The 20156-nt window shown below is 37.4% G+C and overlaps 1 protein-coding gene and 1 long non-coding RNA gene across 2 annotated transcripts in view; one reads left to right on the forward strand and one right to left on the reverse strand.

Moving 5' to 3' along the window:
• Positions 1 to 12275, reverse strand: part of LOC143367127 (uncharacterized) — a 277661-nt gene extending 265386 nt beyond the window's left edge. Inside the window, exon 1 of the long non-coding RNA XR_013084992.1 lies at positions 11602 to 12275. This is a non-coding gene — a long non-coding RNA (uncharacterized LOC143367127). The remainder of the gene's footprint in view (positions 1 to 11601) is intronic.
• The window catches only part of Grd (GABA-gated ion channel), a 167781-nt gene that overhangs the window by 91684 nt on the left and 55941 nt on the right, over positions 1 to 20156 (forward strand). The window lies entirely within an intron of this gene.

Raw genomic sequence — 20156 nt, forward strand, 5'->3', positions numbered from 1 at the left:
AAAATAACTGGCCCTCCTAGGAACCCCAGTGGTAGCGATCACTGGGACCCAGTGATGCCAGAACCGTGGGTTTTCGCCCACGGGCGCTACCCCCACTCTATGACCAAGCGTACCCCCATTCTACGACCAAGCGTACCCTCTCCTAGCGCCTGTACCGCACCACACAAGCATACCCGTCCCTCTATCCGTGTGCCGTACGCGCTGCCTGGCCGGCGCTCTCGGGCGAGAATTCGTTTTACCGATACCGAAGCGCCTGGGTCACAAGCAAAGAGTCCAGAGTTCAAATCCCGGCGCGGATATTCTACTTTTTTTCTTTAATTATTCTCTAACTTCTCTTTCTATATTCTCAGTAGAACAGAAACTTGAAAACTGTTAATTTACAAAGCATTTTCGCAAATGGATAATGCACGATGTTGCTCTTCCGCCTTTTTTATACATAAACAGAAATAAATCTTATTTATGTATAATATTAGATCTCTGTTTATGTATAAAAAAGGCAGAAGACCAACATCGTCATTAGCCAGCTGCGAAAATGCTTTGTAAATTAATAGTTTTCAAGTTTTTATTCTACTGAGAATATAGAAAGAGAAATTAGAGAATAATTAATGAAAAAAGTAGAATCTTCGCATCGGGATTTGAACCTCGGTGAAATGAATTCTCGGTGCAGAGCGCCGGCCAGGCAGCGCGTACGGCACACGGATAGAGGGACGGGTATGCTAGTGTGGTGCGGTACAGGCGTTAGGAGGGGGTACGCTTGGTCATAGAGTGGGGGTAGCGCCCGTGGGCGAAAACCCACGGTTCTGGCATCACTGCACCCAACCAGTAGGCAATTGCTTGGTAATTCTGGACCTCAGATGGCGCTGTTGCTGTGCCTAGCAGACGGCGAAATCTGCTGTCGATCTGCTGCCCATCTGACATCAGGCACTGCACCTCAGGCTCTGCACATCAGAACGCAGCCAAATGCGGACACAGACTGCCGCAGTTCTGACGTCAGATTCTGCTGCCCAGATCTGGCTATCAGGGTAAATAGTAAAATTACTGGAATCAGTACGAGGTACTGCTACCGTGACGAGGCACTGGCTGCATCGCCTACCATCCATATCGGATTTATTCTTCTACACCGAATGCTTATTTATTTCCGCAACGAACACCTTGTTGGCTAACCCCTCGCCAAACAAAGGAACCAGAATACTCTTCAACTAATTCCCCAGTGAAACTAATAATTCTAAGATGATCAAACACCATTGTTCCATTGGCGAGAACAACATAAAGAGTAAACACTGCAAGATCCGTCATGAAAAACGGGCCTTTTGGACCCCTCTGTGGGGATGTGGGCCCAGACCATCATGGTGGCATCCTTGGCGAAAATCCACGCGGGATTCGCGGGAACAATGCGGGCGAGGAACTTCTTAACGAATGAAAATTCCATTTCTCGTGTGGGTGGGAGCTTCTCAATTAGAAGCGGGCTGCGTGGCCCAGCGGGTCTGGGCTCGTTCACTTGAGCAAGGCAGGTGGATCAAGGCTGATCATTCAGAAACATACCTTCCCATGGAACATGTGATCTCATTTATTTCGAACTTAAAATTTACACAAAGAACCGTCGTTACTCTCGCGTCCTTAAGTAAGGCGGATATCAACGACTCCCGGTGAGTTTTGCACGAGCGAGGGTCCATCATAGCGGCACAATGGAGGCGTGTTACAGAGAATTCCGATGTTCCTTGGAATATCGTTGCCGGTGCTTCGTAGGCGTTACGCAGAACATTCGGTCCACGTGCACCGGCCCCGTTGTGCGAGCAAGGGGATGAATTCAGTCGAAGAGGTTGTCCCAGACCTCCTTCAATGATTTCCTGAAAGAGGAAGTATAGCGTGGTAAGCTGCAACTTATTGGTCTGGCGATAATTCGCTGTATGCGCGGCCCACGTCGAGTACTGTCGCGGGTTTCCACTACCCGTTATTTGTATCGTCGAAGACACATCCGCCAGAGGAATTTAATTTAGACAGTGTCAGGGACATTACTAGAAAATATATAAATACGCCGGATATTGCAGACGGAATTCTCAGTTTACTGGTTAAAGTCCACGATAAAAGATTCACTTCAAAGCACTTGCGTTGGTGCATACGAAACTGCCGAACGCGGAGAGCGTAAAAGCTCCTTTGTTTGTGGTGCGGATACAATGAGAATTGCTAATACTGAACCATAGTGGATACTATGATAGTTGTACAGTTTAGTTCGACTAAAGTAATTGTCAGCTCCCACCTTTCGCAATACTTTAATCAAGAGTGTTAATTCTGGTGAATTACGTACGCATTACAAATGCAGCTTTCCTTCTCGCAGTGGCCTCCAGTATTGCCCCTGGCCACGCAAGTTGAACTGCAAACACTGTTTCCCAATCCGAAGATACCGAGAAACTCGCACATTATTATCTCTATAGCCTCTTGATCCTCTGGTTCTATAAAGGACGTGAAAAGTTTAAGCTCAGCGTCCGAATTCCAACCAAAGAATTTTTAATCGTCCCATAACATAAGAACACTCTATCTAAGGAGTAGGCACTTTACTCCGTCAGTTAAAGGTTGAACAATTTCGATCGAAGAGCCTACCTCCATTTCGCGTGGAGAGATGATACTCGAGGATTACAGTGAATATATTTGATGTAGATAAAGTAGTAAGAATTAAACATGAATATTGGGATATTTAAGAGTTAAAGATACATAGATTAGTTTAAGTTAGAGTTTCACTTACGTATTGGTGCTGCCATGACAGTGGCTGCAACCACAAGGAGAAAAACAGCGATGAAGTACACTTTGAGCATGTTGGTTATTGCTGAGGTTCTCGTTGTTTCTCGTGCAACTTCGAGGTTTGACTGAAAGAAAAATGTTTTTTTTTTCGAAAATTATTTTTACGCGGTTTTGTAGATACAAGAAGGATGCAACTTTTGTTTAAACTTCTTTTCGATATCTCTCATCGTTCTCGAAATATTCCACGGAAAAGAAAAGGCTACATTTTTTTCAAGGGGTGATTTCACTCTAAAAAATTGCATTATGGCACCAACAAAAAATAGGGTTGTATTACGGATGAACTACTCCACTTGCACACCGAGTTGCATAATTTTCTGAATTTGCGGGTTGCCGAACGTCTCTTGTGAGAGGAGACCAGAGTTGGGCAAAATGTAATCTAATTACAACTTACAAATTCGATTAATCGTTCATTTAGATAGTTGACAAAACCAAATGGTAAACTACCTAAATTAACAATTACAGTTTAATCGTAATTTGTAATTTTCAATTTTCAATTTGTAATTTGTAATTTGTAATTTGTAATTTGTAATTTGTAATTTGTAATTTGTAATTTGCAATTTGCAATTTGCAATTTGCAATTTGCAATTTGCAATTTGCAATTTGTAATTTGTAGTTTGTAATTTGTAATTTGTAATTTGTAATTTGTATTTTGTAATTTGTAATTTGTAATTTGTAATTTGTAATTTGTAATTTGTAATTTGTAATTTGTAATTTGTAATTTGTAATTTGTAATTTGTAATTTGTAATTTGTAATTTGTAATTTGTAATTTGTAACTTGTAACTTGTAACTTGTAACTTGTAACTTGTAACTTGTAACTTGTAACTTGTAACTTGTAACTTGTAATTTGTAACTTGTAACTTGTAATTTGTAATTTGTAATTTGTAATTTGTAGTTTGTAATTTGTAATTTGTAATTTGCAATTTGCAATTTGCAATTTGCAATTTGTAATTTGTAAATAGATTACATTTTGCCCAACTCTGAAGGAGACTGATGATCTCTCGGTAGACAGAGCATTTTATATATTCTTCAACCAGCAGCGTTCGGGTCAGCCCCTGACAGAAACGCGTAGAGATACATCTCTGTAAAAATATTCCCCCTCCAATTACTTCAGACAAAGTACTTATCACTTCATTAAAGCCACGACCACATAAACACTTTAAATATTGAAAAGACATAAACGGTGAAACAGGGTATTTAACATACCTTCATTTTTAAAACCTAGTGCCTACTCTTTGGAAAAAGTATAATGTGGAAATATTTCATTCATTTTAACGATAATTTAAAATTCTAATAAATCCCAACGAGCGATTTTTATATCAGGCATAGCCGACTAATTTAAAATTACAATTAGTGTTCGCGCGCAACCTCGATGAGACCCAACTAAGCTGAAGCGGGTCAACGGGGTTTTTAAGGCCCCGCTACGGATCTTCCGACATCGGGAATTTCGCGGAACCCTAAACGACGTGTTACCGTGGTAAAGGGTAACTAATTGAATGCTGCTTATAATGGAATACCAGTGAATTGAATATATTGAATAACAAGAAGTTCGCTACACCCTAGTACCCGGGTACCTTGGTTATTGAGAACCACTATGTAAACTTTGACGGGATATTTCTTCGAATCCAAGACCAATAAAAGGCGTCTGAAAATATATTTCGCTTTCAAAATGTTGCAATAACGAAAATCCAAGCGGTCATAACGAAATTTTCACGGGAACATAAAAAAATTTCATAAAACATGCCCAGCTGGGTACCCCGGCACACGGTTATTGACATAAGGGTTAATTTCCACGTGTTGTCGCCACGGGATAATATTCAAATGAGCTGAAATTTGGTTTAGCGCAATTTTAGATCTGAGGAACACGAAATGTATACTTAGTCACTTACACCACACTTCTTTTTATTTGACGCGAATAGGCGATGCTGGCAGCTACGACGACACGATACGGTACCTCTTAGGACTGGTTAGAGAGTTCGGACGCGCGTTACCTCTGGAGGACTATTTATACAGCCCTCGCAGAGAGCCACATCCCTTAAGCGACGCCGCAAAACGCGCGGGAAATTTTGGCGCGAAGACGCGCCCGCACACCGAGAAACCCCCGACCTGAGCGAGTCTGGCTGCCAGATGTGTAACGTGGCCGTAGCCTGACTCGCCCAGGCCCACGGGGAAAAACCCAAGCGGACCTTCGGGTAACGGTAAAATCGCCGCTGAAACGTGAAAGCTGACTAGCGGCGAAGCCGCTACAGATCAAAGGGAACAGAACTAGAGGGGAGGGTCTCCTTTTAAAATAAAAAATCGAAAAGTAAGTGGCACCTTAATAAATATATGTACTTATTTTAAAAATGTTCAGTTTTAATATTTATGGAATTACAAAAATATAACAAAATAAAATACACTCTATTTATACAAAAATTAAAATTACTGAAATCCATGCAATTGTTGAGTTCATTTAATATTTATGAATCTAGAAAAATATAACACTATAAAATGTTTGAGTAAGCCGCTTTCCGTTCCTTTCGCGATTGAATTTTGAACAGAGCATGTTTTCCTTCGAAACTTTCGTTTACGGCCTCAATAGTTATTGCGGGTATCATGAACCTCGAGTTTCCGAAGGGCCCACGATGCGAGGCCGGGCAGCCTGCGACCGTCACGCGCTTCGGGGGCCTGGGGGAAATCCCGCTGCATTGCCAGGAGTATTTCTCCCGCCAAATCTCACCCCCGCTACGGTGGAAGCGCGCCAAAGACGCGCGAAATAGGTGGCGCGATTTTGGGCCTGAGAAGTACCGATTGGTTGACACTGGCATCGGGTCAACCAATGGGGAGGTGTTTTCTAGTCGTGCGTCCGGTAGATATCAGTCCCCGCTCACACCTTGACAAGGGCTAACATCTTGTCCGCAATAAGACTCAGAAATAAAGAATAAAAACTGAACTACTGTGTGAATTCTATAAGGGAACTTAGCCAACCTATTCCTTTATGTTATTCACTGCATATAGAACCAAAAAAAAAACTAAAATAACTGGAATCCGTACAAAATATAAATTACAAATCTTTATTTCATTTAGTATTTTTCTTTCGAAAATATGAACTCATGAAGATTAGTTTTAATTATTAAATCGGTCAAGATTTGCGCTGTCTAGCGATTTTTGTCCAAAATCGCACACTGTGCGCCGGGACGGTGCATGATTGTAGTGGAATCCGTCCGTGAGGCGCTGTTGCCATTTTACCTGTTCGCGCGAGCGCGGGTTGCAGGATAAAACGCTGACCCTGTATTTATGGGTCGACAAACTTTCGGGATCCCGAATCGGAAAAAAATTCTCGTTCCGACCCGAGCCGAAATATCAGGTACCCGCACACCCCTACTAATAACACAGATGGTCACTGCTCGTGTGAGAGGTGTTAGAGTTAAACCAGAAACATTAATATTTTCAAGGTGGTGCAATTTCTATGGCTACTGCTTATAAGTTTTTATTGTCTATGTCCTATGATGTGATATTGGAAGGAAATAGTCATGGTGACTGTTTTTAACGTGTATTTATATATTTAAAAACACAAAGTAATTTTAAATTAACTTGATCATTAAAAAAGATAATAATAATATTAGCTTCAGTCCTTTTTGTTACAGACACAAACTTGAACAACGTCTTCTCAATACATTAGTACCTACTACTTTGAGAACAAATATTAAATGAAGCATCTTTTCAAGTTATTATAAGTTTAATATCCTGTCAATTTGCCATTTTGTTTAATGACTGCAGCACAACGTTTTTGCATAGATTTAACCAAACGAACACATCGGCAAAACTCAACAGGAATAGAACAACATGCATCTTCTATTACTTTATATTTAATTCATTGATATTTTTCGTATCTGCAGTCTTGTTTCCTTATCTACATGAAACCACAGGGTCCCGGTAGGATTTAAGTCCGGACTTTGTGCCGGCCATTTAAATACACTAGCTTTTCTTCCATCTGTAAATTCTTCGATAATTTCTGCAGTGTGCTTTGGACCGCGATCGGCTCGATAAACCCAATCTTCTGGTATAGGTGAGTCTCTCGCGTCAGACGCTTTTACGCTTTTTATTCTTAACAATTAATAACTCGGAAGTGAAGCCTCAAATGCCATTTCATCATTCTTGATTTTCGTCTTATTCTCCCATGTAGAATCACCCCTTGAAGTTTCTGACACCTGTTGCCGAACACCCTGTATACCACCCGCCGACGGAGCAATATACTACGGATTACCGAAAAATAGCATACTGTTAAGCGAAGAATGTCTACATTCCTAGAAACTGCACCTTTTGGCGGACTTTCGAAATAAGTCAAAGCAGATTGTCTCCGAAGCGTTCTTATAAAAATACGAAATTGACTGTCGTAAAAGGAGGAATGAATTTTCTCTTCGCTTTGAATCCACTTTTGTTACACAAGATGGAACAAGAATTCATATAAAATTAGGTGCTGCCCAGCCGCTTTCGATGAATTGCAGACAGTTCGCGAAGTTTACGACACGATCTCAATTTTCCGTAGGGTCGTTTTATGATCAACTCGTGCTCGATGAAGCATCACGCCGCGAATCTTCCTTGCTTCCTTCCACTTGCGTTTATGTTAAGCAAGTCTGTCGCATCGATGATCGAAAAACGGTTCACTGCGATATTCGAGAGCGAATGACGAATTCGTTTTCGGTTCACTGTTTCTGGACCATGTCTGAAAAATGTTTCGAGCTTAGTCACGGAGACTGGCACGTTAACTGACCGCACTTCCTTCGAACCGAAGCAGCCAATTTCTTGTGATCCATAAGAGGCGATAAATCAAGTAAATGCTTGGCTCTTACCCATATGCTAGCAATCTCTTTTTGATATCGCCAAGTTATAGTTTATTTGTCATTTTTTAACGAAGTGCTAAATTTTTTCTATATAATATTTATTTATGTTATTTATAACCGATGGTACATAGGGTGTTCACATACAGGAACGTGTTTCAGCCATTTACTACTATACAGTACAACAAATTTTGACTTTTTTTTTCGGACTCGTAACATTCAATAGCCGTTTCTTATAGGTTTTCGTGCCCTGGAAACGAATCCGCAACCCGTTTGTCCCCATCACCCTCAGTTTTTGGGAAAATCGATTTTTAAAAAAACTGCAAATTTTCAACTTTGAGCATTTTTTGTGTCGAAACGGTAATAGTTATTCGATTGTTCGTTGCGTTAAATTATTCTATGAACTCTCCCGAATATAACGATATAAGTTATTATTGCATTATGAACATTTAAATATGTTTAAACAACGATGAAAGGGAAAAGGACACCCGAAATGTACCAATTTTTGGAGATATCTTTCAATTTATTTCCAAAACTAAGGGTCTAGGAGAAAATCTGACCATTCCACGCGATGCAGCGGATATTTTTCCTTCAGGAAGCATCAACAGAAGTGGTAAGTCTCGTTTTGATTTCAATACAGAAGCGAAATAGTGTGGCAAAATGTGCGGCGCCTAACCCAGTATTAAGTTGGGATCCCCAACGCGCGGCTCGCCGCGGCTCGCCGCGGCGGCCGGCGGCGTTGCCGCTAGTGCGAGGGAGAAACAGATGCATACTTCTCCCTTGCACTAGTGGGACCGCCGCCAGGCGCTACGGTGAGCCGCGCATTGGAAATCGCAGCTTTACAGTGAACGGCAGCGGATCGCGGCGCGCCGTTGAGTACCACTGTCGCCGCCGCGCGTTTTGCCAAACTATTTCGCTCCTGTATTGAAAACAAAACGTGACTTACCACTTCTGTTGATGCTTTCCAAAGGAAAAATATCCGCTGCATCGCGTGGAATGCTCAGATTTTGTCCCAGACCCTTAGTTTTGGAAATAAATTGAAAGATATCTGCAAAAATTGGTGCATTTCCGGTGTCCCTTTCCGTTTGATCGTTGTTTAAACATATTTAAATGTTCATAATGCAATAATAATTTATATCGTTGTATTCGGGAGGGTTCATAGAATAACTTGACGGTACAAGCAATCAAATAACTGTTACCGTTTCGACACAAAAAATGCTCAAAGTTGAAAATTTGCAGTTTTTTTTCTTCAAAATCGATTTTCTCAAAAACTGAGGGTGATGGCGACAAATGGGTTGCGGATTCGTTTTCAGGGCCCGAAATTCTATAAGAAACGGCTATTGAATGTTATAAGTCCAGATGGCTGTTGTACTGTGTTATGAGACAAAAAAGTTTTTAAGAAATTCGCTGTAGGTACTAAGTGGGCAACGTAAAGCAATAACATTTCGAAAATACTATTTCTCATGGGAAAATCAAGATCTCATTGAGTTTTCACACTGTATATTTTATGTTTAATTCTTGTGGTTTTAATGCATTTCGTCGAGGGTTAAAAGACCACTTTTAAAAAATCCTATAATTAATCTTTAGTAAATGATTATTTTTATTTACATATTAATAATAATAAATCATAAGATTTGTTTGTAATAATTATTATGTATTATTTATTTTAATCATTTTCAGTCCAATCTCTAAAAGATCGTGATTCACGATCTACCGATTGCTTTGCTATTTGCATTGCTCTGAAAACGATTACATAAATTGGTATTTACGTACAATCTTAAAGTAGTTCGAAGAAATTAGAAATTCCTGGCCACCGGGAGATTTTGAAAGAAACGACTCAATTAAGCTTTAATACCTCATTACGCTGTGCTCCGTTGTCTCTTAAGTACTTTCATATTTCCTTATCAAAGGAGCGAAGGGGGATTTGAACACAGAATTTACTACATGACATGGGTTCCGTTTAAAAAAATCCTCTTCCTTCAAGACAGAGCCATACATTTTGTAAGAAAAATTAGCCACCCAAACGATCCTTTTTTATACCTTAATTATAATTCCGGCAGTAGTACTATTATCTTCGTAATTTCTCATTTGTTCACCTCATTAAGTATTCTAATTCGCAGAAGTAATTCTTAAAGCATAGGAGTAGTTTATGCTCTTAAGCCTGTTTCGTATTATAGACAGCCATCTACCCCTATAAATGGCACAGAATTCTACCTAGAAATAAGACTTCAAAACCAAACTTAAATTCACCTTGAAATTTCGAAAGACCAAAGAGTGACCCAAAAATGAGGCCTTTTTAGCCTCTTTTTGGTCCCACGATTTTACAACTGAATTTTGTGCCAAATGATACCTTATCATGAGACATCAATCACAATAAATTTTCTAGTTGAGGTGACAAGTAGTTTCTGAGATATGGGAGGTTAAAGAAGTGAAAATTCATTAATGCGTCAACCCATACGCTTCGATGTACGAACTTCTATGTCAGTCAGATAATTTAAACAATTATTTCCAGGTGTTTTGCTTATTGCTAACAACGAATTTGAACTTAGACTTTCAAAATTCACAAAAAAAAAATAAAAATCAAGAAATAGAAATTTCTGTGTAGTGGGTGTTTTTTTAAATATATCGTCCACCATATTGAATCGGCCATTGTGAGTTTTGCTGACTGCTAACAACGAATTTGAACTTAGATTTTCAAAATTCCCGAAAAAAATTAAAAATCAAGAAATATAAATGTCTGTGTAGTGGGGTGCTTTTTTTAATATCGTCCACCATATTGAATCGACTATTGTGAGTTTTGCTGACTGCTAACAATGAATTTGAACTTAGATTTTCAAAATTCACAATGGCCAATTCAACATGGTGGATGATATAATAAAAAAAAACACCCACTACACAGACATTTATATTTCTAGATTTTTATTTTTTTCCCGTGCACCAGCAAAACCCCTGGAAATAATTTTGTTTAAATTATCGGACTGACATCGAAGCGCATGGGCTGACGCGTTAACGAATTTTCACTTCTTTGACCTCCCATACCTCAGAAACTAATTATCACCTCAACTAACAAAATTTGTTGTGATTGATGTCTCATCATAAGGTATCATATGGCACAAAATTCAGTTCCAACTTTGGTGCAAGAGGCACAATAAAACATTAATATTCTCTTGATATCTAGAAACAGTCAGAAGTTCAAAAAATGATCACAAAACAGTATACTCTATGATCTTGAAAGATGATGTAAGATTATAAAGTGATACCCTATAGATACCAAGATAATATTAATGTTTTATTGTGCCCCCTACATCAAAGTGCCCCAACTCCCCCTATTGTTTAATTAAAATTTTCTGGATATAGTGAAAATAAAATAAAACAAAGCTCGAAGCTTAAAAAGAGTGGTTACACGTTGGAACTCCACGGTTGCTGCCTGGATATCAGATTATACTCGCTGTATTATACTCGAACAAAATTAAGCGGAACTACACTAAAAGTTATTTATATTTTATTTCACTTAACTGTATTTAGAGTATAGTTACTTTAAGGAGCTGTATTACAGTCAAGCTTTCAAAATATCTGTTTTTCTCCTTTTACTGATTCTCGAAGTGTTTCAGAATTGTTATACAGAAGCTCTTGCTTAAAATTCAATGGAATCACTAGATAGAGTCAAGTATGATATATGAAAGTGTGCACTTTAACCGTCGCGGGGGTGGCACGCCCCTTAAATCGGGCGGTGGTGAAGTGGGTATACATACACGTACATTTTGCATTCTGAATGAATGAATATACAGATCTTTGTGACGATAGTTTATAGAACGTTGTGTTGATCGCTTGACTCAAAATAATAATGCAAATCTAACTGCCATGATTTGGAAATTTACACTGCAATCGCGAGTAAGCGACTTTGAAATATCGACTCACCAGTATTTATCAAATTTTATAATTAATTCAAATCCTTCATATACGAATTGAAGAAAGTACTGTCAATACTTACTGACAAGGAGAGGTTCCCAGGTGTCCGCCTCCGATTGTTTTGAATTTTGGATGTGTTTTAGAGGACCGAAAAATAATATACGTGTTTTTTTAAGCGGCCCGTTTTCATATTTATGGGGTGAAACCAACCCCCAAAGTTATAAGATTTTCAGGTGTTCATCTCCGATTGCTTTCGTCTTTGGTTATGTTTTAGAGGACCGAAAAATAAGAGATACGTGTCTTTTTATTTTGGCCTGCTTGAATGTTTAGGGGGTGAAACCACCCCCAAAGTTCATAAGAATAGTTGGTGCCCGCCTCCGATTGCTTTGGTTTCTGGATATGTTTTAGAGGACCGAAAAATAAGAAATAGGTGTCGTTTTATTTTGGCCTGTCTGCATGTTTAGGGGGTGAAACCACCCCTCAATTTTACAAGATTTTCAGGTGTTCGTCTCCGATTGCTTTGGTTTCTGGATATGTTTTAGAGGACCGAAAAATAAGAAATACGTGTCGTTTTATTTTGGCCTGTCTGCATGTTTAGGGGGTGAAACCACCCCTCAATTTTACAAGATTTTCAGGTGTTCGTCTCCGATTGCTTTGGTTTCTGGATATGTTTTAGAGGACAGAAAAATAAGAAATATGTGTCTTTTTATTTCGACCCGTTTGCATGTTTAGGGGGTGAAACCACCCCTCAAAGTTCATAAGGATTACAAAACTGTGTTAAGTAAAACTTCATAAAAATTTCATTTACGTCATAATTATCCAAAAACCAAAGTAATCGAAGACGAACACCTGAAAACAAAAACTTTGAGGGGTGGTTTCACCCCCTAAACATGCAAACAGGCCAAAATAAAAAGACACGTATTTCTTCTTTTTCGGTCCTCTAAAACATATAAAAAATTCAAAGCAACCAGAGGTCGGCACCAACTATTCTTATGAATTTTGGGGGGTGGTTTTACTCCCTAAACATGCAAATAGGCCAAAATAAAAAAAAAACGTATTTCTTATTTTTCAGTCCTCTAAAACATAACCAAAGACGAAAGCAATCGGAGATGAACACCTGAAAATCTTATAACTTTGGGGGTTGGTTTCACCCCCTAAATATGAAAACGGGCCGCTATAAAAAAACACGTATATCTTATTTTTCGGTCCTCTAAAACATATCCAAAATTCAAAGCAATCGGAGGCGGACACCTGGGAACCTCTCCTTGTGAGAATTACATACACCACAACTTTGAGGAACTGGCACGAATGCTGGCGAAAGTAAAAAACATGTTGGAATTACACCTAAACTGTAAAAATTGGAAGCGGGAGAGACTAACGCATCAAGGAAAAATTTTTATTTTAGTTTAAGGATGTATTAAAATAGGTGTCAGAATTTTTTTACATTTTATCACCGTGGAAGGTGCAACCGAAGCTTGAAATCGATTTATCTAGGAACTACGTTTTTGAAAACGGTATAAGTACTATTACCCGGCCGAAAGAAGATCCCCAAGAGGCGGGCTCGAGCATTACAGTCCGTCGCTATGACGATTGATCGAATCACCTATTTGGGCACATTTTTAAAGACGCGGCACACGTATTTTGGTTATTGGCTGAAGTAGGCACATACATTGTCGCACCGCGCGACGAAGAGAGCGAACAAAACACATCGAGATCGGGTGGAATAGAGCGATCTGACCTTCCTTATTTTTCACAATATATTCAGGAAAGTATTATCATTGGTTTGGTTAGATTTTTCTGATTAAAATAAACCCAAACGCAATGTCGCACAGATTGTTTGAAAAATAAGGAAATTTTTATGTTATTATATATTAATGGTTAACCGTCTGAGATGCCTACGCTATTGCTTTGACGCTTGTCGGTCAGATCGCTCTATTCCACTCGATCTCGATGGGTTTTGTTCGCTCTCTTTGTCGCGCGGTGCGACAATGTATGTGCCTACTTCAGCCAATAACCAAAATACGTGTGCCGCGTCATTAAAAAGTGTGCCCAAATAGATGATTCGACCAATCGTCATAGCGACGGACTGTATCGCCCGAGCCCGCCTCTTGGGGATCTTCTTTCGGCCGGGTAATAGTAGGTGTAGGATTCTATTGTAAGAAAACTATTCGGTCGATTTACTTACATTTTGGTACACGCATATAAAGTATCTATATTGTTGCGAGCACCGGGTGTAGGCCGGTGCATAGCCTGCTGGTGCTCGTAGCTGAAGAAAGAAGAAGGTTAGCCCCCTTCAAGAGGAAGATCAGGAGGCCGACCAGAAAACTGTCTTCTACTGAACGCCATAGCGTTCGGACGTACGGGTTGGGCTTGTAACATTGTAAATCTATTGCTGTTGCCCTGTACACCGAAATAAAGTTGTGTCGTGTGTGCGCCCGTGTAATTATTCTACCCCTTTGCGTCAGGGTGGTCTGCGATAGAAACACCCCGGCGCAACAATATCTATGGTGTGATGAGCGGTTTTTGAAAAGTATTTCACAGTTTTTTTTAAATTCATAATTAGACTGCGAAATTTATGTAAATGTATACATATTTTTATAGAACTTACTTACAAATTAGGTATTTATGGGGTTATATCCACCTAGAGGTCCGGAAAAAGCATACAAGTTTTGGAATTTTTTGGGGGAAAAGTATAAGTGAAAATCATACATAATGTTTTTTTATTAAAAGATACATCTTTTAACTATATTATTCTAAATTTTCATGAGATATTATTGTTAACTAAAGGAGATATCGGCTTGGATATGAGTCATGTATTTTTTTTAAGCAAAAATTCAAATAGATTTTAAAAATAAATAACTTTCAGAAGTACCCACATATTTTCAAAGTTTGCTTTCAATTTTGCAATAATGGAAAGCCTTGCAAAGCCTTCTTGAAAAAAAGAAAAAAAAATTCCACGAAATTCGATATTTCAACTTCAAACGGTTGCCCTTTTTTTTTACCAAAATACAATATTACAATTCGGAGAACGCCAGGTACTTCTGTAAGTTATTTATTTTTAAAATGTATTTGAATTTTTGCTTTCTTATACTTTGCCCAAAAAATATTCCTGAACTTGTGTGGTTTTTCCGGACCTCTAGGTGGATGTAACCCCTTAATTTAATTTCGAGGCAATTAATGAAATTGTTCAATTTTTTGACTCCGCCGATGTTGCTTCAATTAAGTACATCAGCATAGAAACCTTTAAAATACGAGACCCTCTTCTCGGACTTGGCATAAACATAATGTGTAAAAGCTCATTTTGGAACATTGCCATTTACGATCGAAAAAACAGACACAGTAGGACTGCCCTTAACTCAGCGGGAGGCGCTACTGGGTAAAATTTACCACAGAGGCCCTAGTTGCGAAAATATGAAGACTGTTTGAGTTTTTGTTACAATTTTTTAAAGAACTTTAATAAAGATTTTAAGATATAAATTCATCAATTTTGTTTGATTCTTAAAACACTGTACTTTAACACAAAAATTACAAAGTTAAAAAATAAATATTCTAAAACCGTGTTTTTTTTTTTCGTTTCAATTTTGGGTATTTTTGACCCGGTAGCGACAACCTGTGTTACAATATGGGGTGCGCCTCCCGCCGGGTTAAAAGAATCTATGGGTGACTGGAACGATTTCAAATATGAAGTACGTCCCTGATGATTATGGAAAAATAATATCTTCAAAATTTGACGCTATCTTAAAAAAAAACAGAGGTTTGACAACAGTGTTAAAAATTTCACAAACTCTAGAAGTACCACCAACGGTATATCCAGATGAAATTTTAAAATGTCATTGGCGTAAATTTAAATATGCATATTTTTTCAGCAAACACCACCAGTTCTCAATTTGATCATTGGTTATTATAATTTGACCTATTTTTGAAACGTGATATACATATGTAATAGTTTGTATAATATTATAACAGTTTGTATGTACAATATACACATATAAATATATTTATTAATATACACAATTTTATTGTATTCATTTCACTGTATATTTCGTGCATTTACATTACATATTTACAGCTTATCATACTTCCCTAAATTTCCGCAGTCTATTCATAATTAACTCGTCGACATCCTCCAAAAAGTCAGTTTCCTTGATTCGAACACGTGTATAATAAACATTTTTTAATATTTCATAAAAAGCATCCGTCACACCATAGCGACGTAAAAAAGACTATTCGACTTTCATATTACATATAAACTGTTTCTGGTGAACCGTGTACACCGTCTAGTGTTGTTCACAAGACCCCGCTGACACAATACCAATCACACTTTCAGATGTAAAAACATATTCTTGAATGTGCATTCCTTTAGAATAACAAAAACACTAAGGTTCCTCCTCACTGGATGCTTCAATTCTATTACCTCTTGAAGCAGCATACAATTCCGGTGTGTCAACTGTACATACATATCCTAAATTAGGGCTCTTACGAATATTCGAATAGTATCAACTATACATACATATCCTTAATTAGGACTGTTACGAATATTCGAATACCACAGATTTCGAATTTGAGATTCGAATAATTAGGAGTATTCAAATATTGGAATATTCGAATAATTAGGAGTATTCAAATATTGGAATATTCGAATAATTAGGAGTATTCAAATATTCGAATATCAGAATAATTAGGAATATTCAAATATTCGAATAATTAAGGGTATTCAAATATTCGAATATTCGAATAATTAGGAGTATTCAAATATTCAAATATTCGAATAATTAGGAGTATTCTAATATTCGAATATTCGAATAATTAGGAATATTCAAATATTCGAATATTCGAATAATTAGGAGTATTCAAATATTCGAATAATCGAATAATTCGAAGTATTCGAATACTTACAGCCCTACCCTTAACCATATTACTAAAAAGAGTGTGGTTAACTATAAGTCATTAATATGATATCTATAACGCAGGCCTGCAATGAAAGAACATATTTCAATATTTTAGCTGTTTTTAATATATTTTGGGGTGCTAATTCTAAAAACACAACAGAATTTAGTGTAGCCAAATGTTTGGTAGGGAAATATTACAGCTTACTAGAAATTTCTAGGGGACTACAAATACTGGACCGCAAAGCGACATCGGTTAGTTTTGAGTTCAGTTGTTATTTCGTTAAATGACATATTAAAACATAAACATCTCAAAACAAGTTATGAAAACACTGTACGCGCTGGAGCAAATCTGAGGTTACTTTTATATTTAGAAGCCCAAGTTCCTGTAAAACCACCATAGGGTACATCTCTTAAAAAAGTTCTTCCTCAATTTTGCAGCCCTGTGTAATCGATAGCGACATCTTCAGGGCAAGCTGTTAAGAATAGAGTTTCGAAGAACGACGTACTATTTCAAGAATGATCTGTGCCCAACACATGATTCTTAACAAGACCACGTACACTAGTGGGAGTGTGGGTAAGTGTATGTGTAGAAGATACCTTGAGCTCAAGGGTTAATTCTAGCGTGCACAATGGAGCCGATCCAGAAGACTAGGTCAAGAGAAAGGGAATGGGTTAACAAAGGGGAAATGTACATCGCTCGATTCCGCAGGCTCTGTGTATTTCTATTTGTCTTGTCCGACAATTCGAAATAGCCGAATTGTCGAACCTTCTGGCCGGGCCAGACCTGTAGAATTCAGACGTCATATTTCGCCAACAGAACAGGCTACCTTCGGTGCAGTTACTCTTTGTGCACTTGGCTGAGATATTCTTCAAAGGGTTTACAGGTAGCCTGCGATTGATCTTGCAAACTTGAACACCACCCACGGTGTAATTTACCTTATGGGCGTAGGTAGATTTGAAGAGAGAACAGAAATCTCCATACAGATTATATCTTCCTTATTTGCATTTGTAATATAGTTCGTATCCTACAGTTTTGTAAGCAGCAATTCAGCCGTCATTTTCAACAATTTCTGCATTTATAATTTAAAATCAAAACCATCTGTTTTTAATACCATAGAAAAATCTATCGTACCTATATGTACCTAGTACATACTATATTCATAGTGAGTCTGATATCGATGCTACTTATTGTAAATAAAACCAAGGGAAACGTAGTTTAGATAGGTATAGTGATATTATCTATCAAGAAAATCATTTCGAAGTTGTTTTTCTAAATGTTCTTCTTCTTTGCTTTTACAATCTTTACAAGTAGTAGTAAGAAACTCCTAGTTTTATCGAATATAGACATACACACGTTACTGATGTTGCTAAAGCAGTGTGATATAAAGATACGAAAAGTATGAAAATAATAAATCTTATGTTAAAGTTATTTTTTAAGAATCATTTAGTATTAAATCTAGGGGCAACCGGTAGGCCAGTTTTTCAGTGTTTGATTTTTAATAAATTATGTAGACGAAATTTCATTAAGGGGTCAGTCCACTGTGAAGTCGTGAAAAATTCATTCCTTACGATTTATTTTTTAGTAAACGCAATGTCCAACGTAAATAATATTTCGTCTACTTATTAATACACTTATTGACAGTATAAAAAAAAATTGTTTAAATTTTTAACATTTTTTTTTAAATATATACTTATCGAACTGATGTGAGCGCCTTGAGAAAACGATGTAGTGCTGGCGCAGGTGATTCCGGGGGAACGACGCATTTGAAACAAAAAATTCAAAGTTTGTTGTAATCATTATGAGTGTGGTTATCGCCGGAGTTAGGATTATTTTTACTCATAAAAAATTAACAAAATGACGGAGGTTTGAAGTTTAATTGCCGAAATGCGGTGAATTTTTCAAACATTTTGCCTTGTAAAAAATATGAAATGTTTAATAAAAAAAGGTTTCCGTGGTCCCGGCCATAGCCACTGATGTGCTGAATAACGTGTGAAAATTTCAGGCTGATTGGTCAAATAGTATTTTTGCAATCACCTGCACCGGTTGAAAAAATGTTGTTTTGAGATAAATGCGTTTAAAGTTTTAAAACGAATTAAAACAATGCTTTTAAATTTTGTCTGTACAATATAAAAGTAGCTTAATAAATACCAAAAACATTTATTGCTTTATATGTTGTATTCACGCAGAAAAAAATCTTTGAAAATAGCTTAATTTTTCAAACCGTCAGAGTGGACTGACCCCTTAAACCTGCTAGTATATTTGATAGAGCATACATTCGGCTATCTGATTAAATTATTGAAGCTGACTCAATGTGACAAAAATTAAGGTAAGGTATATTTCTCTAACACCTTCCATGCTGGTCAACCAGCCCCATGAACGGGGTTGGTAGAATTACAGTATGGGGTAGGTTGACTATAGGTACACTCACAAGGGGACCTTCAGGTGTGGCAATTTCAGAAAAAATTGATACTTAGTGTACGTGAAGGTCTTCACTCTGACATTAATTTCCCAAAGCAGTAAGACGCGCTTTTCAGCCAAATTCGAGAAAATCGATTTTGAAGAATTCTGAGTTCCTTTATACACAGGGTGTTCCTCTACCTATGGTCAATACTCTAGGGGGTGATTATACAGGCAAAAATAAGACGAAAATCAACAGTGACAAAATTTCGGTAAAGACTTCGTTCTCGAAAAAATTGACTTTGAATTTCACCTAACAGGCGTGCATCGCAGGCGCTTGAGGCGCACGCGCTTACGATGCACGCGTATTTCGATAAAATTTGAAGTCAATTTTCTCGAATTTGGCTTAAAAGCGCGTCTTACTGCTTTGCGAAACTAGTGTCAGAGTAAAGACCTTCGCGTACGCTAAGTATCAAATTTTTCTGAAATTGATAAACCTGAGGGTCCCCTTGTCAGTTAAGAAAATGTTATTAGCAACTTATCTCAGTGGTAATAAAGTAAGACAATGTCACAAGAATTGTTTCATTATAAAATATTATTTATCATTCTTTCATTTTTTAATAATAAACTGAAAATGTTTTCAACTTAAATATGAATTATAATGTATTATATTATAATTTAGCCTTTACCGAAATTTCGTCACTCTTGATTTTCGTCTTATTTTTGCCTGTTAAATCACCCCCTAGAGTATTGACCATAGATAGAGGACCACCCTGTATATAAGGGAACTCAGAATTCTTCAAAATCGATTTTCTCGAATTTGGGGTGAAAAGCGCGTCTTACTGCTTTGAGAAATTAATGTCAGAGTGATTTAAAAATTAATGTCACCTTCGCGTACATTAAGTATGAAATTTTTCTGAAATTGCCAAACCTGAAGGTCCCATTGCCAGTGGTAATACAATAACACAAGGTCACAAGAGTTGTTTCATTATAAAATATTAATTATCTTCCTGTCATATTTTAATAATAAACTGAAAATGTTTTCAACTTAAACATAAATTATAATGTATTTATAACACAGTGAAATTTAAACAAAAAATAAAAATCGCTTTCTGAATAACAAAATAACAATTTAAACATTATTAACGTTATTAGTTAATCAGCCCCGATCTGTATAACCTTCAACTATTTATGTATAAACAAAAATACTATGTCAATAGATCGTCTACTAAACAATCTTTAAAACAGTCCCTTAACATTTATTCTATTTTAACTATATGGAGCGCCAAAAAAAAAATCTTTACTTACGTAATCAATTATGGGTTGGACACAAATGCATGGCATAG

Source organism: Andrena cerasifolii, chromosome 3 (genome assembly GCF_050908995.1).
Source record: "Andrena cerasifolii isolate SP2316 chromosome 3, iyAndCera1_principal, whole genome shotgun sequence".
NCBI lineage: Eukaryota > Metazoa > Arthropoda > Insecta > Hymenoptera > Andrenidae > Andrena > Andrena cerasifolii.